Source organism: Leopardus geoffroyi, chromosome A3 (genome assembly GCF_018350155.1).
Source record: "Leopardus geoffroyi isolate Oge1 chromosome A3, O.geoffroyi_Oge1_pat1.0, whole genome shotgun sequence".
NCBI lineage: Eukaryota > Metazoa > Chordata > Mammalia > Carnivora > Felidae > Leopardus > Leopardus geoffroyi.
This window is the reverse complement of record NC_059336.1, coordinates 119,057,157-119,078,440: the sequence shown is the minus strand read 5'-3', so window position 1 is coordinate 119,078,440 and position 21,284 is coordinate 119,057,157. Positions and strand designations below refer to the sequence as shown.

Sequence of the window (21,284 nt, the reverse complement as noted above, 5' to 3'; positions counted from 1 at the left end):
CTGACCTCCTCATCTGTAAGACATGTGGAGTTGTAAGGATCCAATGTGTTTCCAAAACACCTACTAGCCTTTCCCCTCTCCCCCTCTTATATGATAGTCCTTCACTTGCCCCTTATTCAGAAGCTTGTCGTTACAGCGATTTGGAACCCCAAACACATTTACTCATAAAAGCCAGTAGCCCTGAGCTTCATGAAGTCTGGCCCCAACACCAGCCTACCTTACTATCCTCTTTCTCTTCCCACCATCCCCATTCACGGACTTGACTTTCAAGTCGTGATGGGTTCCTCAGGTGCCTTCCAAACACTTCTCAGCTTTCCCACCCACAAATTTATACTCCTTCCTCCTGGAATCCCAGACCTTTGCTTAGAATCATCTAGCAAATGAATATGCAGGTGAAATCCAAATCCAGCTCCTCCATTCCCTGATGATCTGTTCAGACCAGATTTCTCTCGCATGGGAATTCCTCTTCTATTTCATCTAAGCTGGTCGTATGAGCTTTACAATAAAAGTCACAGCATATTGCTTTTCGTAGCTGTTATAATGGAAATCTTGTCATATTCTTGTTTCCCCTCACACTGTTCCGTGACCATTTGTTGTTGAATAAATTAATGATAATAGCTACATTTGTTGAGTGCATGCTATTAGGCCAGGCAGTGTGCTATGCCCTTTACATGTGTTTCCTTATGTAATTATCACAGCAAAATTTTTTTAAAAATTAAAAAAAAAAAAAAAAAAACCATGATCCCCACGTTCTGTGGGGAGCTAAGGCTCAGATGGCATAAGTAACTTTCCCAAAGTCAATTATCCAAAAAGTAGAGCAATGATTCCAACCCAGGGATGTCTGACTCCATGCCCTATGTCCTTTCTACTTCTCAGGAGAGACAGCCTAGATTAAAAGTATATGAATAAAACTAACCTCAAGTACTGGGGACATTTACAACCCCCAGGTCTAAGGTGTGTGACTTTTCAATGCTCCAGGCAGAGAGATGGCCACTCTTTCTCTTACCAGGGGAGGTAGGCCCCAGAAAGCAAAGAAACAAGATTCCCAATTTGAGGTCCACAAAATGCTGCAGAAAACATTTCCTGCCACTAGAGGACTCCGTTCCCCTTAGGCAAAAGGCGCAGCTTCCGAGGAAGATGGTACTCGGGCGATCCTGCTGTTGCTGGCCTGCTGGGGGCTTCGCTTCGCCTCCCTGAGGCTCAATCCATTTTGCCTAAAGCCCTGAGTCCCTGCAGAACCTGGCCAGCTTGTGAATCCATGGGGCAGTGCCCCAAGCTGGAGGAGTGGGAGGACAAGTCATTCCTGAGCTCCCTGGATTGGGGATGCTTTGGTGTAGGCCCTAGGCTCATTTGGGGGCTCCTTGCATACGCTCAGCTCAGGACGTGTGAGGCAGAGGGCAGAGTAGTAAACCTTCCTCCCCGGAGAAGCAGAGACGCAATGTGAGTAATCAGCATGCATCCCGCCCAAAGCCAGCCTGGCCTGCTCCAGGCCCAGAACCCACGGCAAAGGACCGCAGGGTAAGTGGTCCATGGACACCCCACTCCGGCAGGCTCTGCAGGCGGGATGCCCCTGTAGGTTTTGCTGAGAGGAGGAGGGGAGCACCCTCGGGAATAATGAAGCGCTATATTGGTTGAAAATAACTTGCAGAGAGGCGTGAACTACCTCTCTGGCTGCGACTGTACAGCCCGCTCGCCTGGGAGCTCCCTTGCCTCCCCCCCCCCCCCCCCAAGCTGGGAGGAGAGGGGTTTCTGCAGTATTCCATTGGGGTTCCCCTCCCCCCCCTCCAGGGACCGTGGGATGGGGTGGGAGGGGAGGACTCAATGGTGCATTTTAATCAACAGCAACACCTTTGAAGTGGCATTAAGTGAAAAGAGGCAAATTGCTAAACCGTATCTAAGCTATTATTACTACAACGACATAAAATAACAGATTACAGCAAAGGCTTGAGAGAGGTTTAGGGAAGTGGTACAAAGAAAGGCCTGATGATCCGCCCTCTCCTTTTTCAGATTTGTTGATTTAGTTCAATTATGCGTGTGTTTAAAACGTGAAGGAAAAAAAGGTGAGTAAATGTGAATTGAGTTATAAAACATTTCCAAAGGCTTCACCGTGTCCTGAAAGGAGGTGTCCAGAAATAGGACAGGCAGCTGGACCTGAGAGCTCCAGATGGAGAAGCCCTAGCTCAGCGCAGCTGAGAGAATGAACTCCAGGTTCGAGCCCCCAGAGCCGACAGACGCGAACTTAGTTGGCCCCGAGTGTCCGTCCACTGTGTACCGTACGTCAGAACATTTCGCTATAACGACCACCCGGTCCTCTCCATCGTGCAGTCCCGCCGAGCGCCCACTTTAGAGGCCTCACACTGGGTCTTGGAGGGAACTAGGCGGCAAAGGGCAGGCCCGGCAGCGGCCGGGGCATTGTTTCAACCCCTCGGGTGGGATCCTGCAGGGAGGGGGAGGGGAGGGAAGGCGGTGTATCCCAGGGACCCGCCCCGTAGCCCTCCCAGGGGACTCGTGCATCAGCGCGTGTGAGCGCTGGGGCTTTGTGAAGTGTAGTGAGTCACCATGGAAACCCAAAGGAACGCGGAGAAGGGCGCGCGGGGGGTCGGCGGGTTCTCCGGCCTCACTCTCCTTCCCCTCTCGGACCCCGGCCCTGCAGCAGGGCCTGTCGGGAGTTGTAGTCCCAAGGCTGCGGCCGCGCGCGGCGGCGAAGATGCGGGGCGCCGCCTGTCCCCGCCTCCCCCTAACCTGCTAGCGCGAGGTGGGGGAGCACTGGGGAGGAGACGTCGGGTCGGTGATTGGCCCAGACCGCCTCCAGCCCCCACCCACGTCCCCTCCCCAGCCCGCGGCTTCCGACTCCAGCGCCCCGCGCGCCAAGGCGGCGATCGAGCGAGCGCGCGTGCTGCCGCCGCCGCCCCGAGCACCCGCAGCTCCTGCGCCGCGTCAAGACCGAGGAGAGACGGACCGACCGACGGACCCTCGCAGCCGCAGCATCCCGGAGGAGTGCGTGATGGCGGGGCGGGCGGTGGGCTTATTCTCCCCGGGCTGGGACATCCATCTCATGGCCTCTGTTTTTCTGGGAGGCGCACAAAAGGGCAGGGATAGGGGTGCGCCCAGGGGCCCCGCTGCAGGGGACGCGGCGGGAGGTGTGGTTTGGGATTGGGGCGGCCATCGGGGCTACACTGAGGCCGGAATGGGGTCCTCTTTGTACGCCCACGGAGCGCCGTGCAGTGCCTGGCTCATAGTAGGCGTTTCATGTGTGCTTGTGGGATTGCAAAGAACTGAGGTGAGGAGACGGCTCGGTTGAAGGGATTTCACTCTTAGCACATAGTAGGTGCCCAGCCTCTCTCGTCGAGGTGCAGTGAATGGCTGGAGGCTGGGCGGGGGCTTCTCTGGCTACCGGCCCGTCCTGCGCGAGTCCCTAGATCGGCGCTATCTCTGGCCCCCCACCACCACCGGCACACACACCCTGCGTCCATCTCGCCTCCGGGTTGGGATTTGCCCAGCCTGTACCAGACCCGACGGCTTGTTCCACTCGACTGGTTAACGCAGCGGTCGCCTAAGGACGGTTCGCCTGCCGCCTCCGAGGCACCTGCCTGAACTACAAAGGCCGCCTGTGGCTGCCCGCCCCAGAGCGGGCGCCGAGCTGGGTCCCTTCGCTGGAGCCCATTGCGGGATCTCTCCCCGCAGCATCGATCTTGGTGGGCGACAGACACAGACGCCCCAGGCCTGGGGAGGGGCAAGAGCCCTAGCCTGAGAGAAGCTGGAATGGGGAGAGGCAGACGCGGGGCCTCCGTCTGGGCAAAGACGGGGAGATGGGGAAGCTGGGTGGGGACAGGTGACTGGGTCTGGGTGGAGGGGGAAGTAGAGACCAGGGTTGGAGGAGGAAAGAGAGAGGGGGCGGGGGGCGGGTCTGAGGCGGGAGGGAAGAGTGCGGTGCAGGTGGCGCGAGGCGGGGCGAGTCTGGGACTGAGGAAGAATGAGGATGGGAGGGCAGACGCTGGAGGGTGGAGACCGCCGGGGTTGTAGAGGGTAGACGCCGGGGAGGAGGAGACCCGCGCCGGCCGGGGGAGGGTCTCTCTGGGGAGGGAGGTCTCCCAGTGGAGGAAGGTCTCCGGGGAAGGGAGGGGGTGGGCGGCTGGGAGGCGGGTCTCGGGCCTGAAGACCCTCGGCTCCAGGCGTGGAGCCTGGAGATCCTGGCGGCCAGATCCAGGTGGCCAGCTGGGCGTGGCCGTTGGAATGGCAACCGACCTAGGATGGCGGCTCCGAGACTAGGCTGAGCTGTCCCCACTAGGAGCTTTGTCTCCCGGCCTGACACAGCCCGTAGGGACTAGCTTAAGGTTTTGCGATAATCCGCAGCGCCGCAGGCACACCCTTTTCTTCGCGGAGCTGAAAGGCTTGGTCCAGTGGCAGATGCTGGCAGGGAGGCGGGATGGGGGAAGTCTCCCGCCGGAGAGACCCGGAGAACAATAGCCGGCACTGGTATCCACGCGACTCCGTACCAGCCCCCCCCCCCCCCCCCATCCCCAGAATTTCAAGTGTTCAGTTTTCTGGTGCAGAAAATGCTCTGGTAGAAATCTCAGGGCGTGCGCTCGTCTTTTGGGGTTTGCGTTGGGGACCAAGCCCCGCTGTTAATTCCCTGGTGTGAGTCGCGCGTCCCCCCAGACTGTGAGGCGGGCTGAAAGCCGCCGCCACCGGCTTTGGGTGCCTCCGCGCCGCCGCCTGCCCCTTGCTATTGACCAGGAGCCCAGACGTGGCGTGGCGGCCCGGCGGCGACCTGGAGGTTGCCTCCGTGCACAGCGAGCCCCCTTGAGCAGTCGGCTTTGTCTGCGGGCTCACGTCTAAGGTCTGCTGTGTGTTCATAGAAGGAGCAGTCAGGATTGGTGCGGATTGTGGTTAAAAACAAAAACAACAAACAACCAACCAAAAAACGGAGAAGTGGCTTTTGGAGATTACCCGCCAAGGGTGCGGCTCTTGGCTTTTTAGAGCCTGCAGCCTGGGGACCAAAGCTTCCCATTGCCAGTGACCACACCCAAGCCAGTGTGTCCATCCTTTGCAGATTTTGCCTTTATTGTCTGCTGACCTAAGACAGGGACGGCTCTGTGATAGGAGGTGGCTGCTTGCCCATGGGAAAGCGGATGAACAGAAATGGAAGCACAAACCAGGGCTCAGCAGACCTTTCCATGCGCTCATAGTCTTGCTGGCTGTGTAAGCATCTTTCATGCCAGGCTGCAGCATCTTGACATGTGAAAGGATTACCCAATCCTAAAATTTCATTTTATAGGTTTTCTTTCATCATTGTTTGGCTTATATTAGAGGTGACTCTTTGCCATCAGGCTTCTACTTTTAAATTGTCATTCATTTAACAAAAAAGATGTGTAGGGAGGGCAAGGCAGAAGGATTATTTTCTTTTATTCATATTTTATTTTATTTAGAGTGAAGGAAGCTTGGATAAAAGAGCATCAAGTCTTAATCATTGTGACTTGTATTTGCCGTTAAGTTAACTGATGAGCCTTTGGCTCTCTCTAGCCTTGAAACCCCAGGATTTTCTTTCTTAACCAGGTTGATGCATAAGGTTGGTGCATAAGGCTGTGATATCACTGTTGGCTCTTGCCCAGAATATTCGATAGTTGCCAACCCGAAAGCCTCCTATTTGGGCAATACCGAGTGGCCATAGGAAAGCAGCAGTCGGCTGTATCTTGCTGGTTTTCAAGGATGGTGTTTTTAAGAGGTGCCCCTCAGAATTTACAAAACTGGTCTGAAAGGATTAATTGGAATGCTGTTCACTGAATGATTTAAACTAAGTTAATAGACCTGTCTATCTCTAGAGTAGATGAAAACTAGGAATCTTAATATTGGAAAACCTACAATCTGGCACAGAGGTTTTCTTCTTATGAAAGAGCTCCAGGGGGAAATGTGTCTTCATGTCGTACCCAAGGAGGAAAGTTTCAGAAGGGAATGTTTTGTTGGTTTATTCTTTTTGAAAGAATTTTACGGGTTTATTTAAAGGTGTAATCCTGTTGAGCCCTGTGTGAACATCCATCCCAATAGTTTCCTCCTGGAGAGTCCACAGATGAGGAAGGCCAGTATCCGTATGACCAGCCCATTTGTATGGGGAAGATGGAGAGAAAGCAGCATCCTTCTCCTACCTCCTGTGAAAATGTCTGGGAGACAGGGCGCAGAGGGAAGAATCAGGCGACCCCAGAATTCCGGGGTGCCATTGTTAACTTCCATCTCCCTGACCTCGGGGACCTTGGCTAGGTATATACAAGATGTTCATAGGACATGAACCTGACTGTTTTCAGCATAGCCCCTCCAAGATGGAGTTGTAAGCCAGGATGGTTTCAATATGCTTTATGCACTGTGCGTTTCCTCCTATGGGAATGGTTACGCAGCAAGGCGAGCATACACAATTGGCAGAAGTTAAGTTTGGGGACTTGGTGTTGACTTCCTCTGTGGTACCTCCACACCTGTGTGTCCTTCTACCATGGATACCTGGGAGTTTTCCCTCCTTAATAACCACTTCTCGGGGGCGCCTGGGTAGCTCAGTCAGTTAAGTGTCCAACTCCAGCTCAGGTCACGATCTTGTGGTTAATGGGTTTGAGCCCCGCACGGGTCTCTGTGCTGACAGCTCGGAGCCTGGAGCCTGCTTCGGATTCTGTGTCTCCCTCTCTCTCTGCCCCTCCCCCACTCGCACTAGTCTCTCTCTCTCTCTCTCTCTCTCAAAATAAATAAAACATTAAAAAAATAATAATAACTGCTCCTCTGACCCAGGATTCAGCATGATCCTACATAAAGAAAGCTCCAGGGAACTGTAGGCCGAGGGCCATCACAACTGGCCACATCTCTGGAGTAAATGAGGATTTAGATAATTATACAGAGCCAGAGAAGTCGGTATTATTATTTTTTTAAGTTTATTTATTTATTTTGAGAGAGCATGAACTGGAGAGGGGCAGAGAGAGAGAGGAAGAGAAGGAATCCCAAGCAGGCTCCCCGCTGTCAGCGCAGAGCCCAACTTGGGGCTCGAACTCACAAACTGTGAGATCACGACCTGAGCCAAAACCAAGAGCTGGACGCTTGGTATCTAAGACCCAGGGTGCCTGGCCGGCTCAGTCAGTAGAGCATGTGACTCTTGATCTTGGGGTGGTGAGTTCAAGCTCCACTTTGGGTGTAGAAATTACTTTAAAAAAATCTAAAAACCTGTCTATCTTGCTGGTGTAAAAATTAACCAAATTCTGATAGAATCTGATCCTGTTCATTTTTGTTTTCCGAGCTATAAGAAAATAATTTCAGAAACGCCTTGTAAGTCTTAGTACACAGGAACCTATAGGAGAAAATAATACAGAAAATCTTTGTCAGCATGAAAACCTGTAGGAAGAAGTTGGCATAATGTGAAATCAAATGAGAATAACAAGTAAGGTGTTTATTTTATTGCACTTCTAGCGAATAAATGAGAAATAATTTTAGGATCACTTTGCCTTAATTTTTTTTATTTTTTATTTTATTTTTTAAATTTTTATTTATTTATTTTTTAACATTTATTTAGTTTTGAGAGACAGAGAGAGAGAGAGAGAGCACAAGCAGGGGAGGAAGAGAGAAAGAGGGAGATATAGAATCTGAAGCAGGCTCCAGGCTCTGTGCTGTCAGCACAGAACCCGAGGCGGGGCTCGAACCCAAGAACCCTGAGATTATGACTTAAGCCGAAGGCGGATGCTTAACTGACTGAGCCACCCAGGCACCCCACGTTTTCCCCCATCTAATCTTTCATTGCAAGGGGCTGGAGCAGGCTGCAGTGGGGTATCACCAGTGGGAACAGAAAGGATGATTAGGACCACTTCATGAACCCCCACCCTTGCAAATAGTAGGAATAGCTCTGTGCTGAGTCTGAGCTTCTTGAAGCACAGCTGTTGTCAGCAGCTGAGAACTTGTAGTTAAGAATGTTCCAGAAGTGCCCTGATTCCAGCTTTGCCAAATCATCACAATGTGTGGTGTTGGCCTGGCATTTCACCTGCCCCTTCATCATCTAGATGATCAGGTACTGGTGAGGGGCTATTGTTCCAAGGCTGTTCTGGTTTTGGTGTGGGAAAGAGTGTTCATGTTTGGTTGATGGTAATTGTTGGGAATAAAAATATCTGCAGTTTTCCAGCTAAGAAATAAACTCAGCATCACAGAATTACTTATTTAACAAACACTTTCCAAGCACTTACTCTGTGCTAGGGGTTGTTCTAGTGCCTATGAATTAAGTACTATTATTATCCCCAGCTTACAGTACAGAAATCACCCAGCTAGAGGAGTCGCAGAGCCAACCTTCAAACCCCAGGGGTCTGCTTAGAGTCTGTATGACTTGCGGTTCTCCAGAGAAACAGAACCAGTAATGGTTATCTTACATGATTGTGGGGTCTGGCCAGTCTGACATGCCTAGGGCAGGCCAGCAGGGTGGAAACTCTCAGCCAGGAACTGATGTTGAGGTCTGAAGACAGAATTTCTTCTTCCTCAAGGGAACCTCGGTTTTTCTCCTAAGGCCTCTCAACTGATTGTATGAGGCCCACCCATATTACTGAAGAAAACCTCCTTTCCTTAAAGTCAACTGATTGTAGATGTTAACCACATCTACAAAATATCTTGACACCAACATATATAGATGGTGTTTGATTGAATAACTATACTATACTACACCATACTATACTATACTATAGCTTAGCCAAGTTGACATAAGAAACCAATCATCACAGAGTCCATGCTTTTTTTTTTTTTTTTTAACGTTTATTTATTTTTGAGACAGAGAGAGACAGAGCATGAACGGGGGAGGGGCAGAGAGAGAGGGAGACACAGAATCGGAAGCAGGCTCCAGGCTCTGAGCCATCAGCCCAGAGCCCGACGCGGGGCTCGAACTCACGGACCGGACCATAAGATCGTGACCTGAGCTGAAGTCAGAGGCTTAACTGACTGAGCCACCCGGGCGCCCCTGCTTTTTTTTTTTTTTTTTTAAATATTTATTTATTTATTTGCTTACTTGCTTAGAGAGAGAAAGAGTGTGTGAGCAGGGTAGGGGCAGAGAGAGAGAGAGAGGGAGAGGAAGAATCCCAAGCAGGTTCCGCACAGTCAACGCAGAGCCCGGGGCTGGGCTCCATCTCACAAATCATGAGATCATGAACCGAGATGAAATCAAGAGTAGGACGCTTAACCGACTGAGCCACGCAGGCACGCCCACAGAGTCCAGGCTTTTGAAACACCACTCCAACCAAGAACCTTACCTGGTGGGTGTAAGGTTTACAGTCAACGAAAGAATTTAGCATTGAGCTGTTCCGTGACAAAATGGTTCTCCCTCCTCTTGTTTAAAATAATATCTGGACCTCTTTTTCATCCACATAGCTTCCAGCACGAAATACTGCTCAGAGTGAGCATTCAGTAACGTTGAAAGAACGGCTGAGTGAATGATCTAGATGATGTGTTACAGGATTTTCCAGCCATTGAGACCTCTGGCTCCCCATTTAAATTGAAAATCCTTTGGCTCAAGTGAAGCTGAGGTTTTATGAATGAGGAGATTCTCTTGAGAAAAGAAGAGTATCTACGTTCTGAACTGAGTGTTGTGTCCTTCCCCACCCCCAACATCTGTCCGTTTTCATTGGCAGCAAAGTTTTTCGGGGTCTGTCACTGCCTCAACTCCCTGTGAATGTGTCTCCCACACACCAGCAATGCCCAGTACTCAGTCACACCATCTTTGTGTCACTTCAGTGTCCATTGACAGGCAGCCCCTTTGTTGATTTCAAATCCGCCATGGGCTCACTCTAATTTCTCAGGCTTTGGGTCTTTATTCTCCCTGCTTTTGTCTGGTCCTGCCCTTCCCTTTGTCCCTCTGCAGGGCATGATCCACTATTGATGGAGAGGTCCCCTCCTTTCTCATTTTTACCACTTCATCCAGATTTGTCTTTGTGGATTGATAGGTTCATTCTGTTATAAAATTCGAACATAGCCTCCAAATTTTTTTCATGCCATGGTTTTTTTAGCCGTGTTTGCAATACATGTGAAACTCAACTTGGATTATTCTAAGTTCGCCCTATTGCCAAGGGTGTGGGCAATACATAGGCTTAAGATGGTGACTTTGGGAGGGTGGGGTGAGGGTGTATTTTGAAAATACTCTTGTTTTTTAAACTCTTTGGTGAATTATAACAGATACCTAGAAAATATATGAATCATAAGCATATAGCATGATGAATTTTTGCAAACTGAACATACCCAGGTGATCAGCACCAGGCCAAGAAATAGATTACCAGTACCCCAAAGCCCTTCGCCTCCCCCTCCCTTTTTAAGTAATCTCTACGCCCAGTGTGGGGCTTAAATCTACAACCCTGAGATCAAGCGTCATGTGCTCCACCAACTAAGCCAGCCAGTCATCCCCCCAAAGTCTCCCTCTTAAGTCGCCTTCCAGTCACTGTCCTTCCTCCAGGGTTAATAACCACCCTCCTGACTTCTTACAGCACAGATCAGCTTTGCCTGTTTTTGAACTATTTTACAAATGGAATCCTTACAGTGGAAACTTTTTCATGGGTGGCTTCTTTTGCTCAATGTTATGTTTGTTGCATTTCATTTGCTCATTTTCATTGCTATATATTGTCCCATTGTGTAAATGTACCGTAGTATCCATTGTGGTGTTAATGGGTATTTGGGTAGTTTCCAGTTTGAGACTATCATGAATAGTGCTGCTGTGAATATTCTAGTACGCGTTTTGTTCGTGAACATTTGTGTGTTTCTGTTGGGTATAACCTTAGGAGTAGAACTGCTGGGTCGAGGGTTTGCATATGTTATTTTTTAGTAGACTGTGCCAAATAGTAAGATTAATGGTGATTAGAAACATTTTTAAGAAGAGTTTTTTAAAAGACATTCTGAGGGATGTACTGCTGTGATTAAACCATTTTTAGAAATCCTAGAGGCTGGTATAATGTCGTGGCTTGATCAGAGGTTGGTTTCCAACTCTCGTTCTTCAGGAAAAAAATAGAACTTCAAGCTGTGCCTGATTCCACAGTAGCTGAAATGAACTTCTTTTTTTTTTCTTTTTTCTTTTTTTTTTTTTTTTAATTTGAAAGAGAGAGAAAGCACAAGCAAGGGAGAGGGGCAGAGGGAGGAAGAGAGAGAGAAAATCTTAAGCAGTCTCCATGCTCGGGCTTGATCCCACGACCCTGGGATCATGACCTCAGCTGAAAACAAGAATCAAGAGTCAGACGCTCAACCAACTGAGCCTCCAGGTGCCCCTGAAATGAACATTTTTAAACTAAGGGTTGTGTTTCAGCCTTAGTCTTGCTACAGCGATTTCCTTACTCCTGTTTCTTTAAAAAAAAATTTTTTTTCAACGTTTATTTATTTTTGAGACAGAGAGACAGAGCATGAACGGGGGAGGGGCAGAGAGAGAGGGAGACACAGAATCGGAAACAGGCTCCAGGCTCTGAGGCATCAGCCCAGAGCCCGACGCGGGGCTCGAACTCACGGACCGCGAGATCGTGACCTGGCTGAAGTCGGACGTTTAACCGACTGCGCCACCCAGGCGCCCCTCCTTACTCCTGTTTCTTAAGGAAAAGATGAGAACAGATTATAATTGCAACATGGGTCCCCAAATCATTCCAGAGATGTCCTATCAGCCTTGAACAAGATTAACAAGTGATGTTTTTCTTCTGTTAACTATTTTGCGTTTCTCACATCAAATAGCGATTTTGAGTTGTGTCATTTCTCTGGCTTAAAAAATTCCTCAAAAGGGGGCAGCTTAGAATCACAGAGTTCGGATTTCTTACTTGGGAATTAGAATTCTAGCATAGATTCCCCCCCCACCCCCTTTTTTTTGTGGGTTTCTAAAAAAGACTTAAAACGGACATGATTCTTACAACTGGATTATAATGGGACAAAGCCTCTGCAACTACTGAAACCCAATAAAGATGAGGCACAGAGATAGAGCAACAGCCTTCAGATTGCGGATATAAGGCAAACCCATTTCATCGCCATGGCTGATCTTCACCGTTGGTCTAGGAGAGGTGGCAGTGATAACATGGCCAGTATAGATCAAGGGCGGCAGTTTAGGTGTGATTGCAGGATGGTGGTAATGAAGCCTATACTACCAAGGGAGCATGACAAGGTCGTCACGAATTCCTAACCCCTCAGGTTTTTCTTTAGGAGACCCATTCACAGAGAGAAAGATTTTTTTCCTGTCACGTGGCTTGCCACGTCTGTATCCATCCTCGTACAAGCAAGTGAGGGAGACAAGATTTATCCTTGCCTAAACACCTAGGTTTACTGCTTAGACTCTGAGTCCCTTAAGCGCTTAGGCAATACTGTAAGATTTAATTTGTACTTTATTTTTTTAAGTGTTTATTTATTTTGAGATAATTTGTACTTTAAAATGTATAGGGGCGCCTGGGTGGCTCAGTCGGTTAAGCCCTCAACTTCAGATCAGGTCATGATCTCACGGTTTGTGAGTTTGAACCCCGCACCAGGCTCCTTTGCTGTCAGCATAGAGCCCACTTCGGATCCTCTGTACCCTTCTCTCTCTGCCCCTCCCCTGCCTGTGCTCACTCTCTCTCTCGAAAATAAAATAAACATTAAAAAAATTTTTTTAATAAAATAATAAAAATAAATAAATAAAATGTATAATATAATATTCTGATACCTAATCAATTATAAACCACCCATAGACCATTTTGCTAATACAGCTAACGTAATGACTGCTTGTTTCATCAAAGCTTTGTCCATATGCTCACATAATTTTTTTAATTATTAAATATAATTTATTGTCAAATTGGTTTCCATACAACACCCAGTGCTCATCCCAATGGGTGAATTTTTACAGAATTATGACCACAACATGGATACTATTGGTATTCTGTTGTTTGACATTAAAAAAAAAAAAAGCTCTTTGGGGTGCCTGGGTGGCTCTGTCAGTTGAACATCTGACTTTGGCTCAGGTCATGATCTCACGGTTCGTGGGTTTGAGCCCCGCCTCGGGCTCTGTGCCGACAGCTCAGAGCCTGGAGCCTGCTTCAGATTCTGTGTCTCCCTCTCTCTCTGCTCCTCCCTGCTCATGCTCTGTCTCTTGATATCAAAAATAAATAAACATTTTAAAAATGTAAAAAAAAAAAAAGCTTTTTTATGTCTCTACCTAATTTAGAAATGTGAACTTTTATATGGCTATCTACCATTCCATTGGAAGAAACACTGTTGTATTTAAACATTTACTTATTGAGGTGCCTGCGTGGCTCAGTCGGTTAAGGGTCTAACTTCAGCTCAGGTCATGATCTCGTGGTCTGTGAGTTTGAGCCCCACATCGGGCTCTGTGCTGACAGCTCAGAGCCTGGAGTGTGCTTCAGATTCTGTCTCCCTGTCACTCTCAAAAATAAACAAACATTAAAAAAATTTTAAACATTTACTTATTGGTGAACATTTAGATTATGTCCAATTTTTTCTATTATCTTAAATATTGTTCACATCTTTATGAGTGAACATCACATACATGATTTTATCACCGAGCTGATAATGTTTTTGAGAATTGGAATTCCCTTAAAAGGAATTTTTGGTGTGGGGGATGCAGTTTTAATCATAATACCTGATATAGTTTGCACATAAAGACAAATGCATGAATGTATGTTAATTCCTTGACTTAAGGACCAACTTCACAAAGTTCCCTGATTGCTTTCTCATCCGTCTTCGTCAGCAAGTTGATCATCAAAGAATTTGTGTAAATGTAGGAATAAAATTGTCTGAAATGGTCATTAAAAACAGGGCTGCAGTGGGATGGATGCCTGTGTGGCTCAGTCAGTTGAATGTCCTACTCTTGATTTGGGCTCGGGTCATGATCCTAGGGTCATGGGATGGAGCCCCATGTCAAGCTCCATGCTGAGTGTGGAGCCTGCTTGAGAGTCTCTCTCTCTCTCTGTCTCTCTCTCTCTCTCTCTCTCTTTCTCTCACCCTCCGCCTCCCCTCCTCTCTCATGCTCTTGCACTCTCTCTATATATATAAATTTTTTTTTAATTAAAAAAATTAAAAGTAGGGGCGCCTGGGTGGCTCAGTCGGTTAAGCATCTGACTTCGGCTCAGGTCGTGATCTCACGGTTTGTGAGTTCAAGCCCCGTGTCGGGCTCTGTGCTGACAACTCACAGCCTGGAGCCTGCTTCGGATTCTGTGTCTCCCTCTCTGTCTGCTCTTCCCTTGCTCATGCTCTGTCTCTCTCTCCTTCAAAAATAAAAAAAAACATTAAAAAAATTTTTTTAATACAATAAAATAAAAATAAAAGATAAATTAAAAACAGGACTGCCATAATAACTTGGAAGGCAAAGGGCTGTAAGTAAAGCCAACTTTCATCAATAAGTTCTGTAAAAGTCTGCCGTTTCTTAATAGCAAATAGCAGCCAAAGTTGGCCACTGTGAAAGACATTCTGTGGTCTCCAAGTTGTGTAGGGATCACACAGTTATGCGGAACACTCAGTATTTAGTTAAATTCTAAATACCTGGGTGGAATGCAAATAGCCAGGAACTGGAAATGAGGGTTGGAGCAGCGTGGCAAGTGAGAGAGGGTTACTAACCATCCAGTGGCTGGACTTGGCTTGCATTGAGCTGTCATTTGAGATGGCCATGAACCTCCACTCATGTATTTCCTCAGTGTCTGCAGGGGGCCAAGCAATTTCCAGGAACGAGCTTGCTCATGGGAGAGAGGTGGGTTTGAATCCAGACTCTGCTGCTTTCTAGGTGTCAGAGATCTCAGGCAAAGTCCATCTCCCCAAGCCTTGGTTTTGTGATCTAGAGGAATGTTACTATCTTCCTCACAGGTTTGTAGGGAGGACTGATGGCATCCACGCACGGAGCCTGATGGGTGTGTGGGAGATACTCGGTAAGCGGAGCTAATGGTATTCTCTAGGGGCTGAGTTTGGTGGATATGTAACGGTATATAAAAGTATGCTCCAAGGCACATGATTGTCAAATGAATAGGCTGGACTGTATGGTCATTGGTGCAGAGATAATAGAGAGCACGTGAGAAATTCGGTCAAAACGGTTTCGTTCCCTCTGTACCATGAGGAAGCGGAGACTAGATGCTATCTGACAGCTTTGATGTTCTGTGACAGCCATGCTGTGTCACTGCTGGGAGTGTCGTGTCGCGATGCCTTACCAGCTAAAACCTGCAGACTGCAGTGGGGCACTACCTGTCGACATTAAAACCGCACATACCCTTTCGCCCAGCAATACCACCTCTAGGAGCGTACCCTAAAGGTATGCAAACAAGTGCACAATGGAAAATACCAAGGGCTATTATTGCGGCATGATTTATACTAGCCAAAAATCAGACCCAACCTAAATTCCCATCATCGGAGAGCTAGTTAAATACATTCTGATACATCCTTCCAAAGAATTATTATGCAACCATTAAAAAGACGAGGCAGACACTTGTTTTTTTAAATGTTTTTATTTTTATTTTGAGAGAGGGACAGAGAGTGAGCAGGGGAGGGGCAGAGAGAGAGGGAGACACAGAATCCAAAGCAGGCTCCAGGCTCTGAACTGTCAGCACAGAGTCCCATGCGGCACTTGAACCCGTGAGCTGTGAGATCATGACCTGAGTTCAAGTCGGACACTTAACCGACTGAACCACCCAGGCGCCCCTATGTTCTAATATAGAACAAGGGGCCAATTTATATCGCAACAGAAAGAAAGCAGGCAGAGCGATATTTCATGCATGCTGCTATTTTGTGCAATACAAAATAGATAAGTATATGCTTAAATATGCATAGGTTCTCCATGCAAAGAAACACGGCAAAACCTGTGATGGTGCTTATCTCCAGAGGAGGGGACTATTTGTATGGTCTTAAATGTTTATCGTGTGTATATTTTACCTGTTCAAACAGTAATAACAATAATTTGGCAGCTTTTCCTGGCTCTGGCTCCCCTTGGAAGGGATTCCAGAAAACTTGAGAAGAGTTGAGTTCTTGGCCCCATGCTCATGGCTTCTGTTCTCAGATGGTCTCCCACATGGAGGACCCCTAAAAATAAGACACAAGCATGCAGAGTAGGGCTTTCGAGCCGCTGAAGAGACAGAATGTGTAACTCCTTCAAAAAAGAAAGGTGCTGGGACCAGGTAGACTAAGGATGAGCCATTACGACAATTAACAAATAGCATCTAGTATTTTCCCTTCCGATCATTTTTATTCAGGAAAATTTGGTGTAAATCTTAGGATAGAAGATGAGAAACACTCCCCGGACATCACGATCATTTTTTAATCTTAAAAAATGTCTGCATTCTAATATGTACAGGTGCTCATTCCTTTATCCCTTCCTTTATGGAACAGGTGCTATTGAACACCTACTGTGGGCCAGGTGTCATCGTAGGACATCGGAAGAACCTTAGACAACATCTCATCATTTCACAGAGGAGGAACCTCCAGGGCAATTTAACTTCCAACGAGCTATATCAGTGCAGAGAAAGCATCTGGTGATTTTTGCCCTCTTTGGGCTCAAATGACAACAGGTTAAGAAGCCTCCAGATCATCCTGTAGAATTAGTTCCATTCTGCTTTATGGTTTGGTTAGTTGTGGGCATGTTTTCTCTGCAAGGATTGTGAAGAGGGACTCTTGGTGTGTCCCGTGCCATGATCCCCAGCTCCCGACGTTCACACCTCTGTGTAATGCTTTCCTGGGACTTTTTTTTGTTTTTTGTTTTTGTTTTTTCTTTAATGTTTATTTATTTTTGAGAGAGAGTGTGCACGTGCGAGCTGGGGAGGGGCGGAGGGGGGTGGGGAGAGAGAATCTCAAGCAGGCTCCGCCTGGTCGGCTCAGAGCCCTACACGGGGCTCGAACTCAGATCATAACTTGAGCCGAAATGAAGAGTCGGACGCTTACCGGAATGAGCCAGCCAGGCACCCCTGTGACTTGTTTTTAATCAGTAGAAGATGGCAGAGATGACAATGTCATTCCCCTGACTATATGATACACGACCTCGTCTGGCTAGCAGACTTGCTCTAGAGACTCTCCTTGCTCCCTTGAGAAGTAAGTGGTTATGTTGGGGAAGCCCACTTGGCAAGAAATTGGGTGGCCTCTTGGAGCTGAGAGTGGCCCTTAGCTGAAAGCCTACAACCGTAAGGAAATGAATTCTGTCAACAGCCTGGGGAAGCTTAAGGCAGGTTCTCGCTCATCACCTGAACGTCTTTTTACTTTTTTTTTTTTTTTTAACATTTATTCATTTTTGAAAGGCAGAGAGAGACAGAGCGCAAATGGGAGAGGGGCAGAGAGAGAGGGAGACACAGAAACAGAAGCAGGCTCCAGGCTCCAAGCTGTCAGCACAGAGCCCGACGCGGGGCTCAAACTCACGGACCGCGAGATCACGACCTGAGCCGAGGTCGGCCGCTTAACCGACCGAGCCACCCAGGCGCCCGCCCCACGTCTTTTTACTTTCATACCAAGCCAGCCACGTGCATTGCCCTTGGCCCATCCCACCCCTCCGTGCTCAGCTCTGGCAAGCAATACTCTCTTTACACCCTTTGGCACAACTCCGATAGGGGCCGCAGACCTACTCCAGAAACTGGGTCCATGCTTTTGGTGCCCTCCTTGCTTTACACTGGTTCCGTTTCAGTTGCTGACCCAGAGCCGTGGGGACATTACTTGATACTTCCCCTCAGACCTGTACCCCAGGTGCCCTCCTGGGGACCTGTCTCTTGACTTGTAGACCTGCCTGGAGTTTCCATTCTTTCCTGTTACTGCTTCTCGAAACTTAGAAGCACCCTGATGCAAGTCTGAAATCTTTGAGGCCTTGCTGACAACTTTATGGAGGTATAATTTACGTACCATAAAGTTCACGCATGGAAAGGATGCAATGCAGTGGTTTCTACTGTATTCATAATTGTGTAACCATCACCGTACTCTTATCTCAGAACATTGTCATCACCCCAGAAAGAAACCCCTTACCCATTAGCAGTCACTTCCCATTCCCGCCACCCCACCCCCAGCTCCTGGCAACCACTAATCCACTTTCTATCGATTTGCCTGTTCCAGACATTTCGTGTAAATGGAATCATGTATGGTGTTTCATAACTGTTCTCATTTTTTTTAATGTTTACTTATTTTAGAGAGAGAGAGAGAAAGAGAGAGACAGAGTGCGAGCGGGGGAGGGGCAGAGAGAGAGAGAGGGAGACACAGAATTGGAAGCAGGCTCCAGGCTCCGAGCTGTCAGCACAGGGCCCAACTAGCGCTCAAACTCACGAACTGCGAGATCGTGACCTGAGCCAAAGTCGGACACCTAACCAACTGAGCCACTCAGGGCCCCTGTTCTCATTTTTTTTTTTTTAAGTTATTTATTTACAGAGAAAGAGAGTGTGAGCAGGGGAAGGGCAGAGAGTGAGGGAAAGAAGGAAAATCCCAAGCAAGCTCCACCCCAGCTGTTCTCATTTTTTAATCTTAAAAAAAATTAATGCAAGGTCTACACTCCAGTTCACAAAATACCAATTTTTTGTGGGTTCACATGAAATTGTAAAGAATTTGGGAGGGGGGCGGTGCCTGGGTGGCTCAGTAGGTTGAGTGTCCAGCTCTTGATTTCAGTTTAGGTCACGATCTCACAGTTGGTGAGATCGAGCCCTGCGTGGGGCTCCTCGCTGTTGGCTTGGGATTCTCTTTCCTCTCTCTCTCTGCCCCTCTCCCAACACACACGCATGCACGTGTTTTCTCTCTCTCTCTCTCAAAACAAAAACAAAAAACAAAAAAACACTGAACCCCAAAATTAATAAAAATAAAAATTTAGAAAAAAGACGAATTTTGGGAATTACCCACCGTTAAAACGTTTTAAATTTTTTTTTTTTCCAACGTTTATTTATTTTTGGGACAGAGAGAGACAGAGCATGAACAGGGGAGGGGCAGAGAGAGAGGGAGACACAGAATCGGAAACAGGCTCCAGGCTCTGAGCCATCAGCCCAGAGCCTGACGCGGGGCTCGAACTCACGGACCGCGAGATCGTGACCTGGCTGAAGTCGGACGTCTAACCGACTGCGCCACCCAGGAGCCCCTAAAACGTTTAACCCCACCAAAGTGCTCCAGGAAGTGGCGCTCCAGGAATGAGCCCCCAAGGCTCATTCATGCCACTGTCTTTGGGCTCGGGTCTGAAAAAGCGGGCCTAGATAATTCTGACAGCATCTAGATCTTTCTATACAGAGCAGATAAAAATCCAAAAGTTGGATTATTGGGGCGCCTGGGTGGCGCAGTCGGTTAAGCGTCCGACTTCAGCCAGGTCACGATCTCGCGGTCCGTGAGTTCGAGCCCCGCGTCAGGCTCTGGGCTGATGGCTCAGAGCCTGAAGCCTGTTTCCGATTCTGTGTCTCCCTCTCTCTCTGCCCCTCCCCCGTTCATGCTCTGTCTCTCTCTGTCCCAAAAATAAATAAACGTTGAAAAAAAAAAAAAAATTAAAAAAAAAAAAAAAAAAAAAAACAAAAGTTGGATTATTTGAGTGGATGCTTTAAGGGGAAGGTGATTAACGTTCTGTGTGCATCTGCCTCTAGCCAGGCACCATGCTAAGTACTGCGGGAAGAGAAAGGTGGAGGGAGGCCGGGCCTTGCAGACTCTGTACCCTCCGTGCAGTGGCAGAGGAGAGCTAAGGTCTCCCTCGGGCTGAGAGAATGGTCCTCGCCCTTAGGATACATCAAAAGCCTTTTCTGACAAGGTGTTAGGGCAGGATTTGGGGAAGAGGACATTAGGGCAGAGGGTTTCGTGTAGAAGCTGCAGGATGGGGCCAAGGAGGTAAGGGGCTGTGCTGGTTGGTGTCAGAGCGGGAGGCTCGGACAGCAGGGGGAGGGGGAAGACTGAAGGTCGTTAGGGGCAACTGACCCCCACCCCCCACCCCCGTGCGTCTGTCCCTTCCTGGCTCTCCCCCTCTGGGGGTCTGTGTGCTCAGTGTTGTGACAAAGAGGGGGCCCAGAGGGTGTCAAATGAGGCCTTGTCTTTATCTGCATGAGTTTACACAGACCGACCAGTTCCCTGGGCCCCCAGACCACCCGCAGCGATTTTTCTTTCCTCATGAAAATCAAGGACAGTACAATGACAAGTTTTAAAATATATTATGTTTAGTGTGTGTGTTTAAAGTAAGAAATTCGTGTGCATAAACGCAATGCCTTTTCTCCTCCTCGGGTTGTGTTAAAATACCCTCTTTTGTTCCTCTTTTATTTTACAGCCTTTTGTTCACATCCTTCATGCTCCAAATAGCCAATAAATAGCACGGAAAATGTGCTCTTTGCTCCGAATTGTAGAATCCTCTGTTCTCAGCTGTGTAAATAGGTGTACGTTTTTCTTTTTTAAGTTTATGGTGAGCTTGGAGTAAGCAGCGGATTATCTTGTGTAAGAATTTAAGGTAGGGGCGCCTCGATGGCTCAGCTGGTAGAGCATAGGAGTCTCGATCCCAGGGTCATGAGTTCAAGCCCCACCGTGGGCGTGGAGCCTACTTTAAAAAAAGAAAAAAAAGAATTTAAAGTAACGAACGCGGCTCATGAGAAAGATCCTGTGTGTGAAGAGAACATCAAGAGCCTGGAAAACACAGCTCACGTCTTTTCTTTTGTGTTTTTCAACTTTTTTTTTTTTAATGTCTTTATTTTTATTTTTCAGAGAGAGACAGAGAGAGAGAGACAGATCACAAGCGGGGGAGGGGCAGGGAGAGAGAGGGAGACACAGAATCCGAAGCTGGTTCCAGGCTCTGAGCTGTCAGGACAGAGCCCCATGCGGGGCTTGAACTCCTGACCTGCAAAATCATGACCTGAGCCGAAGTGGGAAGCTTAACTTGACTGAGTCACCCCGGGTGCCTCTGTGTTTTTCAACTCTTAAGTAGCAGTCAACGGACCTGAACATTAGAGATCTGTAATGCACAGTCCTCACCCCTCCGGCCACCCGGGGCTGAAATGCTAACAGGGAGGTAAACTTGAGATTCTTGAAGGCAGAGATTCTGTGGAGCTCGTTTTGAAGACTGCCGTCAAGGACAGCGAGGGACTCCTGTGGGGGAAGGACACATGGGTTAGCCAGCCTGAAGGTGCACGTCCTGTGACCGGTACAGCCCATACTGAGAGAGTGCGGTGCAGAGGCAGGAAAGAGAATGCGTAGGAGTCAAGTCTGGGTGCAAGATCTTGTCTTCCAGACTTGCTAATAATCTGTGTGATGCCAGGCAAGCTGTCTACCCCTTCCTGAGCACCATTATCCCGATTCCTTGCGGTTTTGCTTCGAGGATTCGAAATGGAACACATCTGGTACAGTGCAGGGCACGAAACAGGGGCTCCGTAGATATGACTGGCCTTCAAGGTCGGTGG

General features: G+C 48.1%; 1 protein-coding gene across 2 annotated transcripts in view; it reads left to right on the top strand.

Annotated features, from left to right (window-relative positions):
* The first annotated feature begins 2,697 nt into the window (after nucleotides 1-2,697).
* The window catches only part of DPYSL5 (dihydropyrimidinase like 5), a 102,109-nt gene continuing 83,522 nt past the window's right edge, over nucleotides 2,698-21,284 (top strand). Inside the window, exons 1-2 of one of the 2 annotated variants that reach the window (XM_045447451.1) lie at nucleotides 2,698-2,997; nucleotides 20,290-20,341. The gene's annotated coding sequence lies outside the window, so the exon portion shown is untranslated. The remainder of the gene's footprint in view (nucleotides 2,998-20,289; nucleotides 20,342-21,284) is intronic. The other variant, XM_045447449.1, reaches the window with a different exon arrangement.